The sequence below is a fragment of the Aquila chrysaetos genome, chromosome 6 (assembly GCF_900496995.4).
Source record: "Aquila chrysaetos chrysaetos chromosome 6, bAquChr1.4, whole genome shotgun sequence".
Lineage (NCBI taxonomy): Eukaryota > Metazoa > Chordata > Aves > Accipitriformes > Accipitridae > Aquila > Aquila chrysaetos.
In genome coordinates, this window is record NC_044009.1 from 5,710,233 (window position 1) to 5,725,725 (window position 15,493).

At 49.1% G+C, this 15,493-nt stretch overlaps 1 protein-coding gene across 7 annotated transcripts in view; it reads right to left on the reverse strand.

The window, feature by feature from the left end:
• The window catches only part of CASZ1 (castor zinc finger 1), a 212,556-nt gene that overhangs the window by 169,547 nt on the left and 27,516 nt on the right, over positions 1-15,493 (reverse strand). For 4 of the 7 annotated variants that reach the window (XM_030017674.2, XM_030017668.2, XM_030017669.2 and 1 more), the window contains exon 2: positions 6,423-6,566. The exons of the other annotated variants lie outside the window; for them this stretch is intronic. The gene's annotated coding sequence lies outside the window, so the exon portion shown is untranslated. The remainder of the gene's footprint in view (positions 1-6,422; positions 6,567-15,493) is intronic. 7 annotated transcript variants of the gene reach the window in all.

A 15,493-nucleotide genomic window follows, 5' to 3' on the forward strand; every position in this document is an offset into this window, starting at 1 on the left:
AACAGTGTCACATGCAAAGGAAGGAGCCTCTTACAGGGGAAAGCCAGAGCCCAGCTGCCTCGGGGAACAACAGGGCAGGCAGCAGCGCTGGGCTGTGCTGCTACAGTAGAAGATGCCAAGAAGCTCTCCTCACTCCATCCCCAGGACAGCTCTCTACCTTTATCCCTCCCTGTTTCAGGGATCGAGGATGTCCAGCTACCAGTTCCTCAAAGATCGGATGTCAGAGGACAAACCCCCTCTGCCCCACACCATATGTGACTAGATCAGGTAGGATCTGCACTGCTCCACTATCAAATGGCCCCAGGGAAAACAAGTCTACCAAAATATTCCTGGCCTTTTGGGGCAATTGACTTCAGCTCCTGGTGTAACTAGCCCTGGTGAGGGAGGATGGCAACCAGGTTCATGAGTAGGCTGTTCTCTAGGTCAGCACACTTCAGGGACATGGTAATCAAGTAGGAATTGCTCCCATGAGCCAACTCTTGTCAACCTTGCAATGCTTCGTGTTTTTCTTAAAGCCTGAGACCTTGCAAGTTGCATAAGATTTTTGTTTTGTACAACAATGTATGTATAGTGCTATCCCTCCCTCTGCTCCCTCTGCTCTCCCACTAGCAGGGCACAGCAACCTGAAATGTGATCCGGGTGCATCCTAAACACATAGAAACCTTGGTATTATTAAGTCTTATAATTGGGGGGAGGAGAGGAGTAGCTTTTGACTTCTGAAAGGACAAGGCTAGCAATATTGTTTGCTCATTTTACTTTCAAACTCACCTTAGTTTGTCCTCTCCTCTTTCCTCTTGTATGTTCTATTAATGTACAGCTAAGACAAACTCAGCAAGAATCACAAGACACTGGGACAGATCGTAAACTGCCCTGGCAAAAATCAGGATAGTTCTGCTGGCTGAAAATGCAGCTCTGATGCTTTACATCAGCAGATGGCTTACCTGTGGCTCTTAATGGTTAATATATAACTGCAGTAATAACAAAAAAAAGCCCCAGCATTAACACATAATTTGTCAGAGGCAATATCCTAAAACAGTCTTTCCATATTCAGCTCAAGTAGTGAGATAAGCCTCACCTCCAGTACTGCCCTATGGGCTGAGCACCAGCTCTGGAATGAGCCCCCAGTAGAAGACATCAGAGAACAGATCACATTCACTTTACAGTATTTGTTCATTTTTCAAATTTTTTGGTTTTATCAACAGATTTCTAAGAACTACACTTTGAACATGCATCTCCCTCAAACACTCATGCATACTTAGCACTGATTGCTCCAAGTGCTTTCCAATCGGTTTTCCTTGAGGAACTCCAGCAGGTCAGCATCCCTGTTGGCTCCCGCTGGACAGCTGCCTGACGGACAGACAGATGGCCCCACATAGAGTGCCTACCAGAGTTGAAAGTGTTCCTAAATGTTTAGTGGAAGCCTGCAAACTGGCAAAGCACTATTAACTTTTTCTTTTAGCTAGCTGTTTCATCAGGGTGCCACAGAATTGCTGCCTGCATCCCAGCTGAGAGAACTGCTGCTGGATCTAGTAAGGACAGGAAGAAATACTGTCAGATGGTTAAAGGAATCAGGAGATCTGGCTTCTCCTCCCAACTCTACTTCTGAGTCATTATTAGCATAAAATCAGGTTTGTTACATCAGTGAAGCTTGAGTAAATAAACCACGACTCATCACTGTGTTTTATTTTGCAATACCTCAGTGGGCTCCTCTCTACAAATAAACACTATTAATGCTCATTGCAATTGCAGGTATATGGGGAAGGAGAGTGATAAAAGCACCTAAACTGGTCTAAAACCTTTATGAGGAGCAGTAGGGCAAAATCACAGCTTTTTTGAGGATATTGATTTTCAGAGGACAGGCATTTAAAAAGAAGGCAACCCTTACTTGGGGAGACTAAAAGACAAATAAGTCGTGCCCACAGGTCTGACAGAGCTGATGGATAAGAAAGATTGGGAAACATCCTGATCCTCTTCTGAGGAGCCAAGGCTGAAATCCTGACTCCACTGAGGTTTATGGCAAAACTCGTGCTTGCTTTAATAGCGCCAGGATTTAACCTCCATAAAGTTCAAGCGTGAAGACAGAAGCCTTAGGAAAGAGATGGCCACCTTCATCAGCAATGGCTCTAGGAGACTGAGAATACCATGAAGTCAGAAGAACAACTTAGGGTGGCAGGGAAAGCAAGGTCTGAACCCATGAAGGCCTGGCCCAGTCCTGTCTCCTCCACTACTTTCTCCATCTGAGTTTTTGGGGCAGGCTGGTCTCCTGCATGACAGTCACCCAGGCAACTGTTGGCCCTCACTTAAGCACTGGGCCTCTTCAGGGCTAAGCTGCTCCACATATCCATATACGTGAGCTCTGTGCTTGCACCTCACTGCACACAGGCTCTGTACTCAGAGCTCCTTCAATACCTGGGAGGGATCCTGCCCAGCTGATTTCCTCACTGCCAGAAAACCTCTTCAGCTTTTGCACCTCTGACAACTATTCTCTCTCATGTGGACGGTGGTAGGTGCCAAATTACTAGCTGCTGGGCATAGCAGGGCTTCTGAAAGGGCTTTGGGCTGTGCCTACCTTTCGTTTGAAACTAAATCATTCTGCATCTCTCAAAAGCCTTTTAAGTGTTCCCTCCTGAAACCCTGGCATCAGGACCCTTCCCTGAACCTCTGAGCTTTTTCAACCTTAGAACCCATTGCTGGACTTGGCCCTCCATTAGGAGACTATACTGGCGTCTGCTGTTATCCAAGTAAGCAGGAGGTGCTAAGGACCTTAGTGGATCAGGCTTCAGTCCCACTCCCAGACCAGATATGGTAAGGACAGCTATAAGGCCTGCCGAACACATGAGCCTCTTTCCCCTCCTTTGACTTCCCCCCATTCAGCTTTCCACAGCCGCCAACCAAACATCTGATCGAAGGCCCGGGGGAGGGAGTCAGAACTGTCCAGTCTGGTTATGAGTGAAGGTCATTGATCTAGCGCAGACCAGGGATGCGGAAAACAGGGGAGGGAGGAAAAAACCCTTAGAGAGAGAAAAGAGAGGGAGAGAAGCAGGCAGAGACAGCGCGCGAGTGAGCGCAGGGGAAGGCAGCGGAAGTGGCTGAAACACGGTTTCACACTCCGAGACCCAAGGGCTGTTGTCAACCCGTCCTTCATGCTCACATCTTGTCACACTAGAGGTCAGGTCTCCCAAGCGTTCCTGGAGAGCTGAGCTAGCCCATATGGCAGGCAATATGTTAACAATATGGATCAGCTGCTCGTCAGGGCCTGAGCAGATGGATGTGACAACCCTGCTCTTATCCCAGACAGGCTTTTAACATCTTCCCTCTCCTCAACTCAGCCATACCGGAAGAGCTCTGCCCAAGAACTGTTGCCTCCAGCCTAGGTGGACCATGGGGCCACAGGTCAGAACAGGCAGCATGGAAATGCCTGCCTTGCTTTATCTGGATGGAAGCAGGCAGGGTAGAGCTCCATTCAGACCAGTGCAGGCAGGAACCGGGCCAAACTTTTATCCAGTGAGAGCGTACTGTAAACGGAAAGACCTCGCTATAATCCAGATATGTGCTATTAACTCCCAGCCAGGGTGATACAGTAGATACTGTATTCAGATATATGTATATGGCATGTTACCACCAGATGCCACATGTTACAGTCTAGACTGAGTTTTGTAACTGCCTGGGAAAATTTTCTCTCACAGAACAAGTAATACATAAATAGATGTATATTTTAATGGGCAAGTTAAACTCCTCCTGGCAAAGGCAGGCAAGTTGATTTCATACACAGGCGGGTAAATTTCCACAATGATTTTGCAAGGCTGTTTCATATTCGCCAGCCCAGCTCAGGATCTGAGCCGTCAGGGCTGGCTGGGCTGGGCCAGCTGCAGTTCTGCAGAAGGCAGAGTTCCCACCTCGCTCCCTTAGCAATTGTGCCTATGCAGTGATCCCAAGGATCCTTGCAAAAAAAAAAAAAATGCAGTCAGCCCAATTTAACCCCCAAATTTAGCTTTACTTTAGGATTGAAGCAAGGGGAAATATTTTGCAAATTCAAACACAGACAGAGCAGGTATTTCTAAGCCTTTTCCCACATCTTTTTTAGCTTTTTTCTCCGCATAAAAGGCTACCCTTCATCAACTGAACAAGAAAACTCCCTCCAACCCTTATAGCTCTAGGACTAAACAACCAGCTTGTGCTTATAAACAGAGAGTGAAAAAGCAATCACAGCCTAGGGACGGGCTCTGGAGAACGTGCAAACAGCCTCTGTAGCCCAAAGTAAATTGAGCTTGTTTTGAAAGTAGAAGCCATACAACTTGCTCCAGGGCTGAAGACTGGAACACGGGGATTTCTAGTCCAGAGCATGAGCGATCACAAAGCCACATGCCTGAAAGGCTAAATGCATCTCCTTCACTGAAGTGATGCTTGTAGAACTAAAGGGACCTCAGAAAACAGCTGGAGTCAAGGGAAATATTTCTGTTGTCTCTCATGAGCTTCTGTCCCTCAGAAAACAGACCCAGAAGGACACTCAACTTTGTATAGGCAATGCACCCAGTAGGTACTAGAAGGAGAAGGCAAACATCAAAAAGGATTACCGATCTGCAAGAACCTGAACCTTAAGGTTCACTTCAGCACTTAAGGAATTCCTGATCTATCAGTCTCCTCCTCTTGCCTTCTTGTCTCAGAGGTCCTGTCCTGCTCATCCGAGGTCCATGTCAGATGGACATGCAAGGCTTTCAATACCAGGAGCTACACCAGCAGAAACGTGTGAGACGTGCCACAGGAAAAGCCCCCTGATGGAAAAATGGACCCAGAACCTATGCAGCAGCTTCCTCAGCAGAGTTTTCTCCCCCTGGATGATAGGCTTCTCCAGAGAGGCACATAAGGATGTTTGGCGGAAAATTCACCTGCTGCATTCAAACCTGAGAATTTGTATCTTATTTGGTAAAACCTCAAGGCTCTTCATGTTCCACTACCCTATTCCCTCAGGCAGGGCTCCAATTTGGGAAGCTCTCTCGCCTCTGGAGGCTTGGGAAGGCGTGTGCCACTGCTCTAAAAGGGGACACAGGCACCAGAGCAGCCCACGCAGGGATAAAGGCCAGAGTTCCCTACATTAATAGTTCAAAACCAAGCTTTCCAAATAAAGCATGCCAGACCCTGGAGGAGTTTTAGCACTAGGAAGGTGTGGGAAGGCACAGTTCATCCATATCCCATCCTGAAGCATACTGTATTTACTGGCAGGTTTACTGAAAGCACTCAGATCTGTAGGCTCTGAACACGTGGCAAACACTAAGCCCTGCTGAGCCTTAGAGGATCACAGCTGTTGCTCTTTAAGGTAGGACACTCAGAACATGAGTAAATTCCCCCACGCCACACACACAGCCAGAGATGGACAGCGATAGCTGAAGCCCCAGACCAACATCTTACCCCGTGACTTTTCTCGTCTTCCCTCTTGCTAAGCCAATACAGTTCATCCAACCTGATACTTCTAGTTCAGGTCTCAGCTGTACCTGTAACTCACAACAGCTTTGGATACACTGCTTTGCCCAAGTATCATTTATGGCACAGCAGCAAAAGACAGAGAACATGGTGACACACAACCTCCACAGGGACTTCAGGTTGTTGATCTTCATTCAGGCATCATCACCATTTAATAGTGCCAACACAGTACGGAGATACCCCCCGACAAAACCTCTACCTGCTACAGAGCAGACATAACATTATACAAAGCCCAGACACAGTGAGGATCCTCAGCCCCTTCTATATGCAGCAGTACGGCAGTGCCACCAGGTACCTCCCAATTTCCCAAACCATTGAGAAGGAATACATTATCCCACTGTTGGTATCCTACAGCTGCTTTCTTCTAGGCCATGTTGTGCCATACCTTTTTTTTGTTGAGTGGCTGTGACGGGAGCCAAGCAGTGAAGAGAGTAAAATGGCTTTTAGAAACACAGAGTCCCACCCCCTCACAACCTTTCTGAGTTTCCCACCATGACCACAGACATCCTCAAACTCCTCTTCTTTTGTGAAACAAGTCAATCAGAAACTGTCCCACACAATACTTACCCAGGGGACTCCCATGCTAGCCTGTTCCGGCATACTACTTAGCTAATTGTTAATACTGCACACCAGCTCATTAGGAAGGAGGCTAAGAGAGCGAGCTGTTCAAACCAGCGCTTTGCTGTGTCAGCTGGGTGCCTATGTCTGTGCAAAAATGGGCAGTGATGCCAGGGGTAAACCCAGTCCTACTTGTAAGCCAGCTCAAGACAAACCAACACCCCACCATGCATTTACCACCCAAACCAATGACTTTCAGCAGCTCTTCTAAACTTTATAGGCTAGAGATTTCCCAGGAACTGGAATGGAGCCTCTGGAGAGTCAAAACCACTCACTCCAGTCCTACTTCAGAGCAGACCATTTGATCACAGAACAAAAGCCAGTACCTTGAACTGAGAATTCACAGGCTTCAAGGTTCACTCCAGTGTACAAAGCCAGGAGAGAAGTCAGGTTCTTTGTTTTGGAGGTGGTCTCAGGTGAAGACAGTGTGAATTTGATGGCCTCCCTTCACTTGGTGAAGTCTCTTTGCCCTGAGGAGAGTTTCAAAAGGAAATGAATATTCCCTACTGAGCAGTACAAGAGCTCAGGTGAATCACGAGCATAAGCGATGACGCCGGCCTCAAATGCCACAGCCACCCACAGACCTCAGCCCTTGGTCACACTCAACAGTCCAGCAAGGCAAGGCATTTCACACAATGCCAAACACACTGCATCCCAGTCGTCTTCTCTGCCACATGTGGTGCTAGCAACTCAAAAGTCAAGGTACAAACCACCTAGGTGACCAACCGGTGGGCCACGCACTCCAACTTTCCCCAGAAAAAAATCCAGGTCAATCAGTTGCAGAAGCAGCCTACAGTACTAAGCCACTTATTGCAAAGAGCTTCCCCCCAAAGCCAGCTGAGCATTTCTGCACACGTGAGATATCATGATGTCATCCCTCCTTTGTGGGGGAATCATTCACTTGTGTTCATCTTACAACTACCAGTAGAACAGAGCTCTATCGTTAGTCTTGTACACCCCCACATCAAATGGAATTCTTCAGCCCCAAAGACGTTACAAATATAACCAGACGAGATAAAGGAAGAATTATTATTTCCAGTTTAGTGAGGCGCCCAGTAATTAAGTGACTTGTCAAAGGTCACTTGGCAAATCTGAGGCAGAATTGGGAACCAAAACTAAATCTCTCAAATTTTGGTCCAAGAGCTGGACAACAAAAGTCCCACTTCCCTTCCTGTGCTCCTTGGATGCACACTGCTACCTTTGCAACACGTTTTAGCCTTCTCCACACTCTCCCTAGACAGTTAAGACAATTCCCTTCCATTTCCTGCGTTGGAGGAAATTAATAAATACACAGATTAAAAAGAACAAGAACTTTTACTTTACTTACAAAATTAAAAAATGTCCTAGGCTCCAACATTTGACAGAAGCTCAGAAGCTTCAGACTCTTCTGTGAGGTGGGATCTGTAGACTGGAGGGTTTTGTTGGTGGTGTTTTTTTTTAATTTCCATCAGACAAAAATAAAAGAAGCAAAACAAAAGAGGGTTGTTGAGATCAATTTGTGATAGGTGCTGGGCCAAAGAAAATGGAGCCAAAGAAGTCAGAACCCTGCAACCAGCAACCTTTGTGTCAATTTAAGCAAATATTGTGGCGTTTCCATGGCAATCCCTGTTTTGAATATCCACTACACTCACTTTTTAAAGGGCTTTTCCTGTTTGCGTTTCAACTTCAAAACCTGTAAATATTTTCAGCCTTAACACATCCCAACCTCCCCCAGCCTCTGAAATGAGATACTATCAAAGCTTTGACATGAAGTCTTCTGTCTGCAGTATCCCAAAGCCGTGAAAATTCACAGCAAAAGCAGGTTGGCAACCCACCACGGCTGGAGATAGCAGAAGCACGGCTGGACCTTTGTCCTGCTCTCAGCACAGTGCCAGCCTCTTTGCAGCAGTAGGTACAGCAGCCCGTTCTTTTTCAAAACCGATGAGTGAAACGAGTCCTCGCAAACACACAGCACCGATAGCATCAGCCCAAGGCAAGGAGCACGCAGCAGGTGTTTTGCAAGCCTCCCTCCATCCCGCTTTGCCAGCTCAGGCCACCTCTGACCCGCTGCACCAGCCACGATTTCTGCTCGGAGCCTCTTCCTGTGACCTGCTCGGGGCCAGCTGCTCGCACAGCCCCAGCACTGCCCCCCGGCCTGACCTGCGCTTCCCTCCCTTCCCTCTAACCTGAACTGAACCGAAGCTGTCAATCACAATGATTTATGCTATGCTGCGTCATGTGCAAGTGGGAACGAAGAAGAGTCGACTTTGTCCTCGCTTGCAACCTGGGCTAGGGTGTAAATTCTCGAGCTTCCTCAGCGGCAGCTTGCAGGTACCTGCTGTATCACTGTCCTGCTCCACCAACAAAAAGCCCACTGGGGGAAGTCCTGGTGCGAGAAGCCCTGGTCAGGTGCTGGTATCAGCTGTCAGATCCCAGCACCAGAAGCCTGGTGTTAACCCTCTCCCCGAAGCATAAAGCTGACCCTGCATCTAATGCTGCTTTTTTGCATGCACGGAGGTGCACAAAAACACCTTCTGCTGGGCTTCAGAGACATGTGGAGGACTTTCATCCCCAAGCCCCCAACTTCTAAAGCTTCAGCCTGCGCTGCCGGAGCGCCGCCCCTCCCGGCAGCCATGGGAGTGCACTGGTTAATTCTGAGTTTCCTGGCTGTGATGGATTTGTGCCAGGCCTCAAATGTTAGCTTAGTGTAATTTTTGGGAAGTCAATTTCCTTTGTTTTTTTTTTTTTCCTTGGTTTTTTTTTGTTTTAGCTTTTTTCCTCTTTTCTTCTAAATTGAAAAGTAGGAGCATTTGAATGAGCGTCAGGACGGGGCCATCCATCTATCGGCTGTAGTTTCCCAAGGGCATTTTATAGGCACCAGGGTACGTGCACAGAACAACCACGGAAACAAACACCAAGTGACTTCAAAAGCCGTTATGCTGAATGCCCACAGAGGCACCCTTGAGGAAGCGGTCCAGTCTCTCGCACAAACAACGTCACTCCTCACTCATGACCACCTCTGCCGCAAGGCCGGGTGCTTCTGATACCACCAGTAGATGATGCACGATACCTGCTGTCCTGGCAAGCTTCCAGCTCAGGTAATTACATCCTACAGGAGTTTCAGCTGGATATTTTATCCCTTCTTCACTTCCGGCCCTCAGCTGCTGCTCCAGGAGTTGCTAAAACCCTGTCCAGATCCACCCCGGATGTGAGTGTGTGCCAGGGGCTGGAGGAAATTCTGGGCATCCCTGCAGGTCTCAAGAGCCTGGTGCTACGGCAAACAACCTCCTCTAAAAACACACAACAACGTACCTTCTTACATACATCTCATAATACCCCCACCTAAGAATGAGGTGCAGAGCTGGGAAAACAAAATGGGCCTGCCACACTGAGAACCAAGAATTTCTGGAGGCATGTGCTTAACGCTGCCCAATGGAGCAGTCATTTGGGACATGGACACCAGCTACTCTCCTTCCTTGAAGTGGAAACTCTCCTCCCATCACCTCACAGGCTCGGAGAAATTAAAACTTGCGGTGGCAGTGATGTAAGGCTAAAGCCACAGCCGCCAGTCTGCCTCAGCCAACGGCATCACATGTGGTGTTGAACGTACAGGAAAAGATGGGCCAGGCTTAGAGGACCCATGAGAACAATCCTAGCAGGGTTCACGACAGGCCAAATCAAAAGGTGAGGGTCTTCACTGTGTCTTTGAGCCCTCTCACCACGCTGCCACTAAAAAGCCATGAGCAGGAAACACTGGCAGGACAACACTGGATGCTCCCGCCAAACCCTGCCAACATGTATTTCAAAGTGCAGGCAAAGATGCGGGTCCCCCATCCTCCTGAGGGAGCTGTGCTTTGGCATTTGCCATGGCCACAAGAATTCAGAGCCCTTCGAAGCTGTCCAAGACATAAGGAGATGAACTGCTGACCCACTGCCCACTCAGGACAGCTCAGGAGTCCCCATGCTTGTAAGTGGGCTCTATCAAACCTCTGTTTTGTGCCCTCTTTGTCGTCTTCTTTCAGAAGATTCTGGACCAGATCCTCACCTGGTGTAAAATCAGTGCAGTTTCGGTGGCTTCAGTGAAGTCATGCCAATTTAAACGAGTTGAGGATCCGGCCCTCCAAGTTACTGGAGTTGCCAGTTCTTCCTTTGGATAATCCTGAGGGTGATTTCACAGCAAGCAGCAGCACAGGCCCAGCCAGACTGGCAGGATCAGCTGCGCTTTTCTACCCCCCACGAGTAGGGCGGTCTGTGGCAGAGTCCCTACTGTGAGACCCTGCTGGAGCAACACTGGGTGTATCATCATCTGCTTCTTTTACTGTGTTTCCTTCTCTCTGTTGTTTAATGAGAGATAGATACAGCAGAGAGTAAATTACTCTAGGGTTTGGATCCAGGTTTTCTAATTGCTCTTACCAGGGGAGCTCTTGCCTTTCAGGGCACAGTGTCACACAACACACTGAGTACCCATCCTTGCCATGCATTTGGAGGGGGTGCAGGAGCAGAGCTGGTCATGTGTCCAGCAGCAAAATCCAACCAGGTTGGGTCTTTGCTTGCTACTGTGAAAACAGCACGGCTTTATGAACAACCCAGATCTGGTCTCCCCCTCCCTCCACTCCCACCAGCCTCTACTCCAAGGAAGGTAAAGAGCCCATCACTTCCTGGCAGCTGCTGAGTGAGCAGCTACAAATCCCTCCCTTGTCCCCAGTTCCACTATCGTCCTGCCATCTATCCGCACCAGGTCTCGCTGTTAGGGAAGCAGGCAACACAGGCGCAGGGAACGTGGCACAGCTTCAGCAGGCACTGGGTGCGCAAGAACTTTCTGTGCTCTGCCCTCACAAGTCCTTCGCTATCCCCCCCAGAGCAATTTTCTAGGCAACAGCGTGGTTGCATTCTCTTCCCTATCTCCTAATAAATATCATGCTAAGCAAGATGAGTATCTTCTTCCCAGACCAAGCAGCGTGACCCACTTTCTGAATCAGGGCAGATGCAATTGGGCCCTGGAGTGCTGGACCCCTCCCAAAGCAGAGAGATTTTGTAACAATTACAGCAAGAAGCAGAAGGAATAGAAAAGTAATAAGTGATCAAAGAGTGCAGTGGTGGAGCTGAAGCTGTGGGGTAATTACTACTCCTTGCCATCCTACGCTCTGGCATTTTCCTAGGACACCAAAGCAAGAGCCACGTGCACATTCACACAACATCTCTCCTCCACTGCCCTACATTCCTCAAAAGTAACAGGTCCAATTTCAAATTCTGGCTAATGGCTCAGATGAGACAACTGCTGCCCTCCCCGCACACCCACCCTGATTTTTCCCCTTCTCTTTTCCTTTCCCCACAGCAGAGCAGGAACAAAGTATTCAAATTCTAGCAGTGCAAATCCCCCCCTCCAGCAGACACACACATATGTACATCCTACCCTGGCCCCAGTGACAGCCTTAAGGCTTTCAAAAAGGCAGCTGTGCCCCTGGCATCCCAACACTGACATCTGGCTCGTGTGCCAACTTCCAGCTGTCCGTGAGCCCCACTTCCAGAAGTGTTACCGGCTCTGCCTCCTTGTCCCCCTAAACCTCTCCCGACACAGAGCTTAAAGACCTGCTGTTCATAGTGGGGAGGTCTGAGCTGTGGTCCTTTATAGGTGTGCTAAAACAAAAAGCCCCTGCAAAAGACTTGTGCTTTGGGCCAAACTCGGCCTGGCTTGCTAGCCACACAGCAGAGAGAGGAGGTGGCTGGATCCTGATCCCAGCAGTGCTACTCTCAGTTTAGAGATGCTCCATTTTTCCAAGGAACAGCTCTGTACTTTCCCAGATGGAGCTGGGATCAGACTATGACCCAATGGGCACGGAAAACAATTAAAAGGAGGTGGGGTGAATGTCAGTAATGCTCTCATTGCTTGAACCCGCAAATAAAACTTCCCTCCCAGAGGACTGCAAGCGTCCATGGCCAAAAGCGTATAGAAAATCCCATACCAAAGAGTACAATGTGCCATGATGTGCCTGTGTCCAAACTGGCTCCTGTACCGTGCTCAGCTCTGGGGCACCCAAACCCACGAGTCTCTGTGCCCAATGGGTACCAGGAGGCCCACCAAAGAGTCACTCATTCATCTCGGTCGCCTCCCCTGAAAAGCACAACGGGCAAGCTGCCTGTGAGTCTTACAGCAGCACCCCAGCAGCTCCAAATGAGACAAGACCCCCATGCCAGGGATACACAGACAGCAAAAGACAGCACTTGCCTCAGAGCAAGTCTGACAGACAGACGAGCGACGGGCAGGGAAAGGAGCGGAGCTGCCATCGCTCACCCAGGAGCTCAGAGCTGGCACTGGCTTTCAAACCCAAGACTTCTCCCCTGCTCACTGCCTGCCCACTGGAACAAACCACCATCAAGACAATAGCACAGAAATACACGCTAACGGGTGCTTTGACCAGCACAAACAGTTGCCTTCATTGTCTGACACGGTGAGACGAGGCAAAAGTAACTTTTAAAGGATTTCCATGGTGATTTTTCTTCCTAGTTAAATAAAAGAATTAAAAAAAGAAACAGAAAAAGAAAACCCTTTCACCCAAACTTCAGAGATAAAAAAGGGGGAAAAAATCTTCATCTTAATTCAAAATCCTATTTGATGTGTCGTGGCATGAAAATGTTTTTCACTGCATTTTTTCAGTGTGATCTCATGCACCCTGCAAACGGGGTACGCCCAAAACACCAGGTATTTTATGGGACACAAACAGAGCGCAAACATACACAATTAAAAAAAAATGGGATTGGTAAATATTTAAATTAATCAGAGCTGGCATCTGTGCAGCCTCCCCTCCCAGAGAGGGGGATGTTTGCAGCTTTGAAAAAATAAAAGTGAATAACATGACCTTTTCCTTCATGTTTGTTAGCTCATTGCAGTTTGGTGGGTTGGAGCAGCAGAGGCACCTCCCAAAACGAAGTCCAGCAAGTGCAGCCGGGGCTCCTCTCCTCCCTGCCTGGCACCGGGGGCTTGGGGCTAGCTCCAGAGCTGGTGGGGACGGAGCTGGCTGGGGGAGTTGCTCCAACCTGTTTGCTGTCTCACTCCATAATGCATGGGTTTTGTTGTGTTTTTTTTTTTTCTTTTCAGTTTAATTGTTGGAGGAGTTTATGAAGCTGTTTGCCAAAAAACAATCGACTCCAGGGAGCCAGCTTACACAAAAAGGGTGTGTCGCTCGAGCTAGGCCATGAAGCCATGGAAACCACCACCTTTTGCATTTGCCCAGGTGAAGCCAAAGCTTTGTGGATGGCTTGTGAAATCAGCAGAGATCTGCAAGGAAGTGAAACACGTACATGCAAGCGCGCATTAAGCAGTCACAAAGGTGGCCCCGTCCACTGGCACCTAAATCTCCCATAAGCAAGGTGAACGCTCGCACTTTAGTAATGCTGATTTTGTTTGAAAGGTCACACAAACACACCAGAGAATGCACGAGGCGTTTTGCACGCAGCCGAACAGCACGCACACCCGGAGCGCTTGTGCTCCTCCAGATCGGCAGTGCGGGCAATGGCACAAGCAGAGACGGTTCTGCCCCTGCAGCACACGCAGATGTGCAAGCTGGCTAAACTCCCTGCCAAATGGCCACATGACCAGACAAATGGGAATCTGCACACATGTGTGAATGAAAGGCACCACCACAACACATGCAATTGTCTCAAAAGCAGAGATCACGCCTTGGGTGTTTGTTCTGACCCACAGGAGGAAAGCTGGCAGTGGTGGCAGGCAGGGGGATTGGTGAGGGTAGAAGGGGTGTCTCCTCGGGGCAGTCTGCAGCAGCGCGGGGCGAGGACCATGCCACGCAGGACCCCATGTCCAGATGCAGGAGAGTATCTGGGGGGGGATGTTTGTCTTGCAAGCTGGCGTGTGAAGGCGGGTGGCTGGAGAGGGACCCTGGCTGCATTCTTCTCAATCTTAGAAAAGAAAACAGAGAATTCCTCAGAAGCACTGGCTGCCAGCCTGACTGACAGAAAAAAACCCCAGGAACAAAGCGCAGAGAAGGGACTTTAAAGCCACCCAGCTCCTGTGAACGTCTGCTCCAGGACTCTCCTGCTACCACCGGGAAAGGGAAGAGTGCTCTGAACTGCAGCTCTTTTGAAAGAGGTAACATCCATTATTCCCCACTTTCAGCTGCTGAAAGCGTGCTGATGACATTTCAGGTTACAGGATTTCACCCACTCTGGTGGAATACAGTCAGAGAAGTGAGCACAGGATAAAGCCTTACCAGGCCATCTCCTGCAGACGAGCGCAGAGCATTGTGTGGCATACAGTACAACCTCGAAAAGCTGAACAGGCACAGAAACTCCACAAGAACAAAGTTCCACAATCATCCTCAAAATCAGAGCTGGCCAGAGCCAGCAAGGAGCCAGATCTCTCTTCCTCTGGTTTGACTTCAATCTGCCACATTAGCAGTGGGATGACTCAATCCTGGCGCTTCTCTTACCTGGAGTCAAAGGTCCCTGACCACAAACCACATCAAGAATCAGCGCCTGCACTCGATGAAGCCTGGAGAGAGGAGTACAGACCCCTCAACGTAGAAGAGATGAAGGCAGCGCTGTTTTTCTTGGTGCAGGGAAGCAGGGAAACCTTTGAAAGCCCATCACTACTTTTATGATTCACTATTCACTCCCACGCATATGTTTACACCAGATCCACATTTGTCTCCAAACGCAATGACCTGGCCTTTTCCCATTCACAGCCCCTTGTTTTCCCCTTTTGTTAGAGAATCCCAAGATAGGTGCCAACCAGACACCCATCAAGTACTGTTTAACTGGAAGGTCCCCAGGGCCACCTCCCAGCAAAGGCAGAGCATGTGGCATCAGCCAGGACTTGGGAACAGCACCCAGTTGCTCCAGCCACCACCGCCTCCACATCTGGGCTGTCCCTAGGCATAGCCCACGGCCACTGCAGAGCTTGCTGCTCCCCAAGGGCAGCTTCCAGAGACAAGGGGAGCTCCCTGGACAGGCGCTCCCCCAAGGAGGACCACAGGAAGGGCCCAGCAAGCCCACGAAGCAGGCAAGTGCCGGTAAGGCTTGGTGCGTCAGCCTTTCTGGCATCGACCTCCCAAACTCATTCAAATATTTCCCTTTTTTTTTAATTTAATGTTCCCTATAATTCATCTGTCCCAAAAGATAATCAATAGAGGCCGTAATGAAAATTTGAGCCATATTTTATGATCCGCTGCAGGAGAAAGGGCCACATCAGCAGGACTAGCCTTGGCTTCCAGCATCATTTCTGTGTGCGTTCGCCTGCTCGCTGGCCAGATTCCCCCCTCCACCCGTCTGAGGCTGCTGACAGGGGCAGCCCCTCCAAGAGAAACTCCCGCCCTTCCCTCCTACTTCAAACAGCAGCTGCTCAAGCCGCGGTTGAAGACGTACATGTGGGGAAAAGGGAAGTTCCTACAGAGTGCGAAGGGCC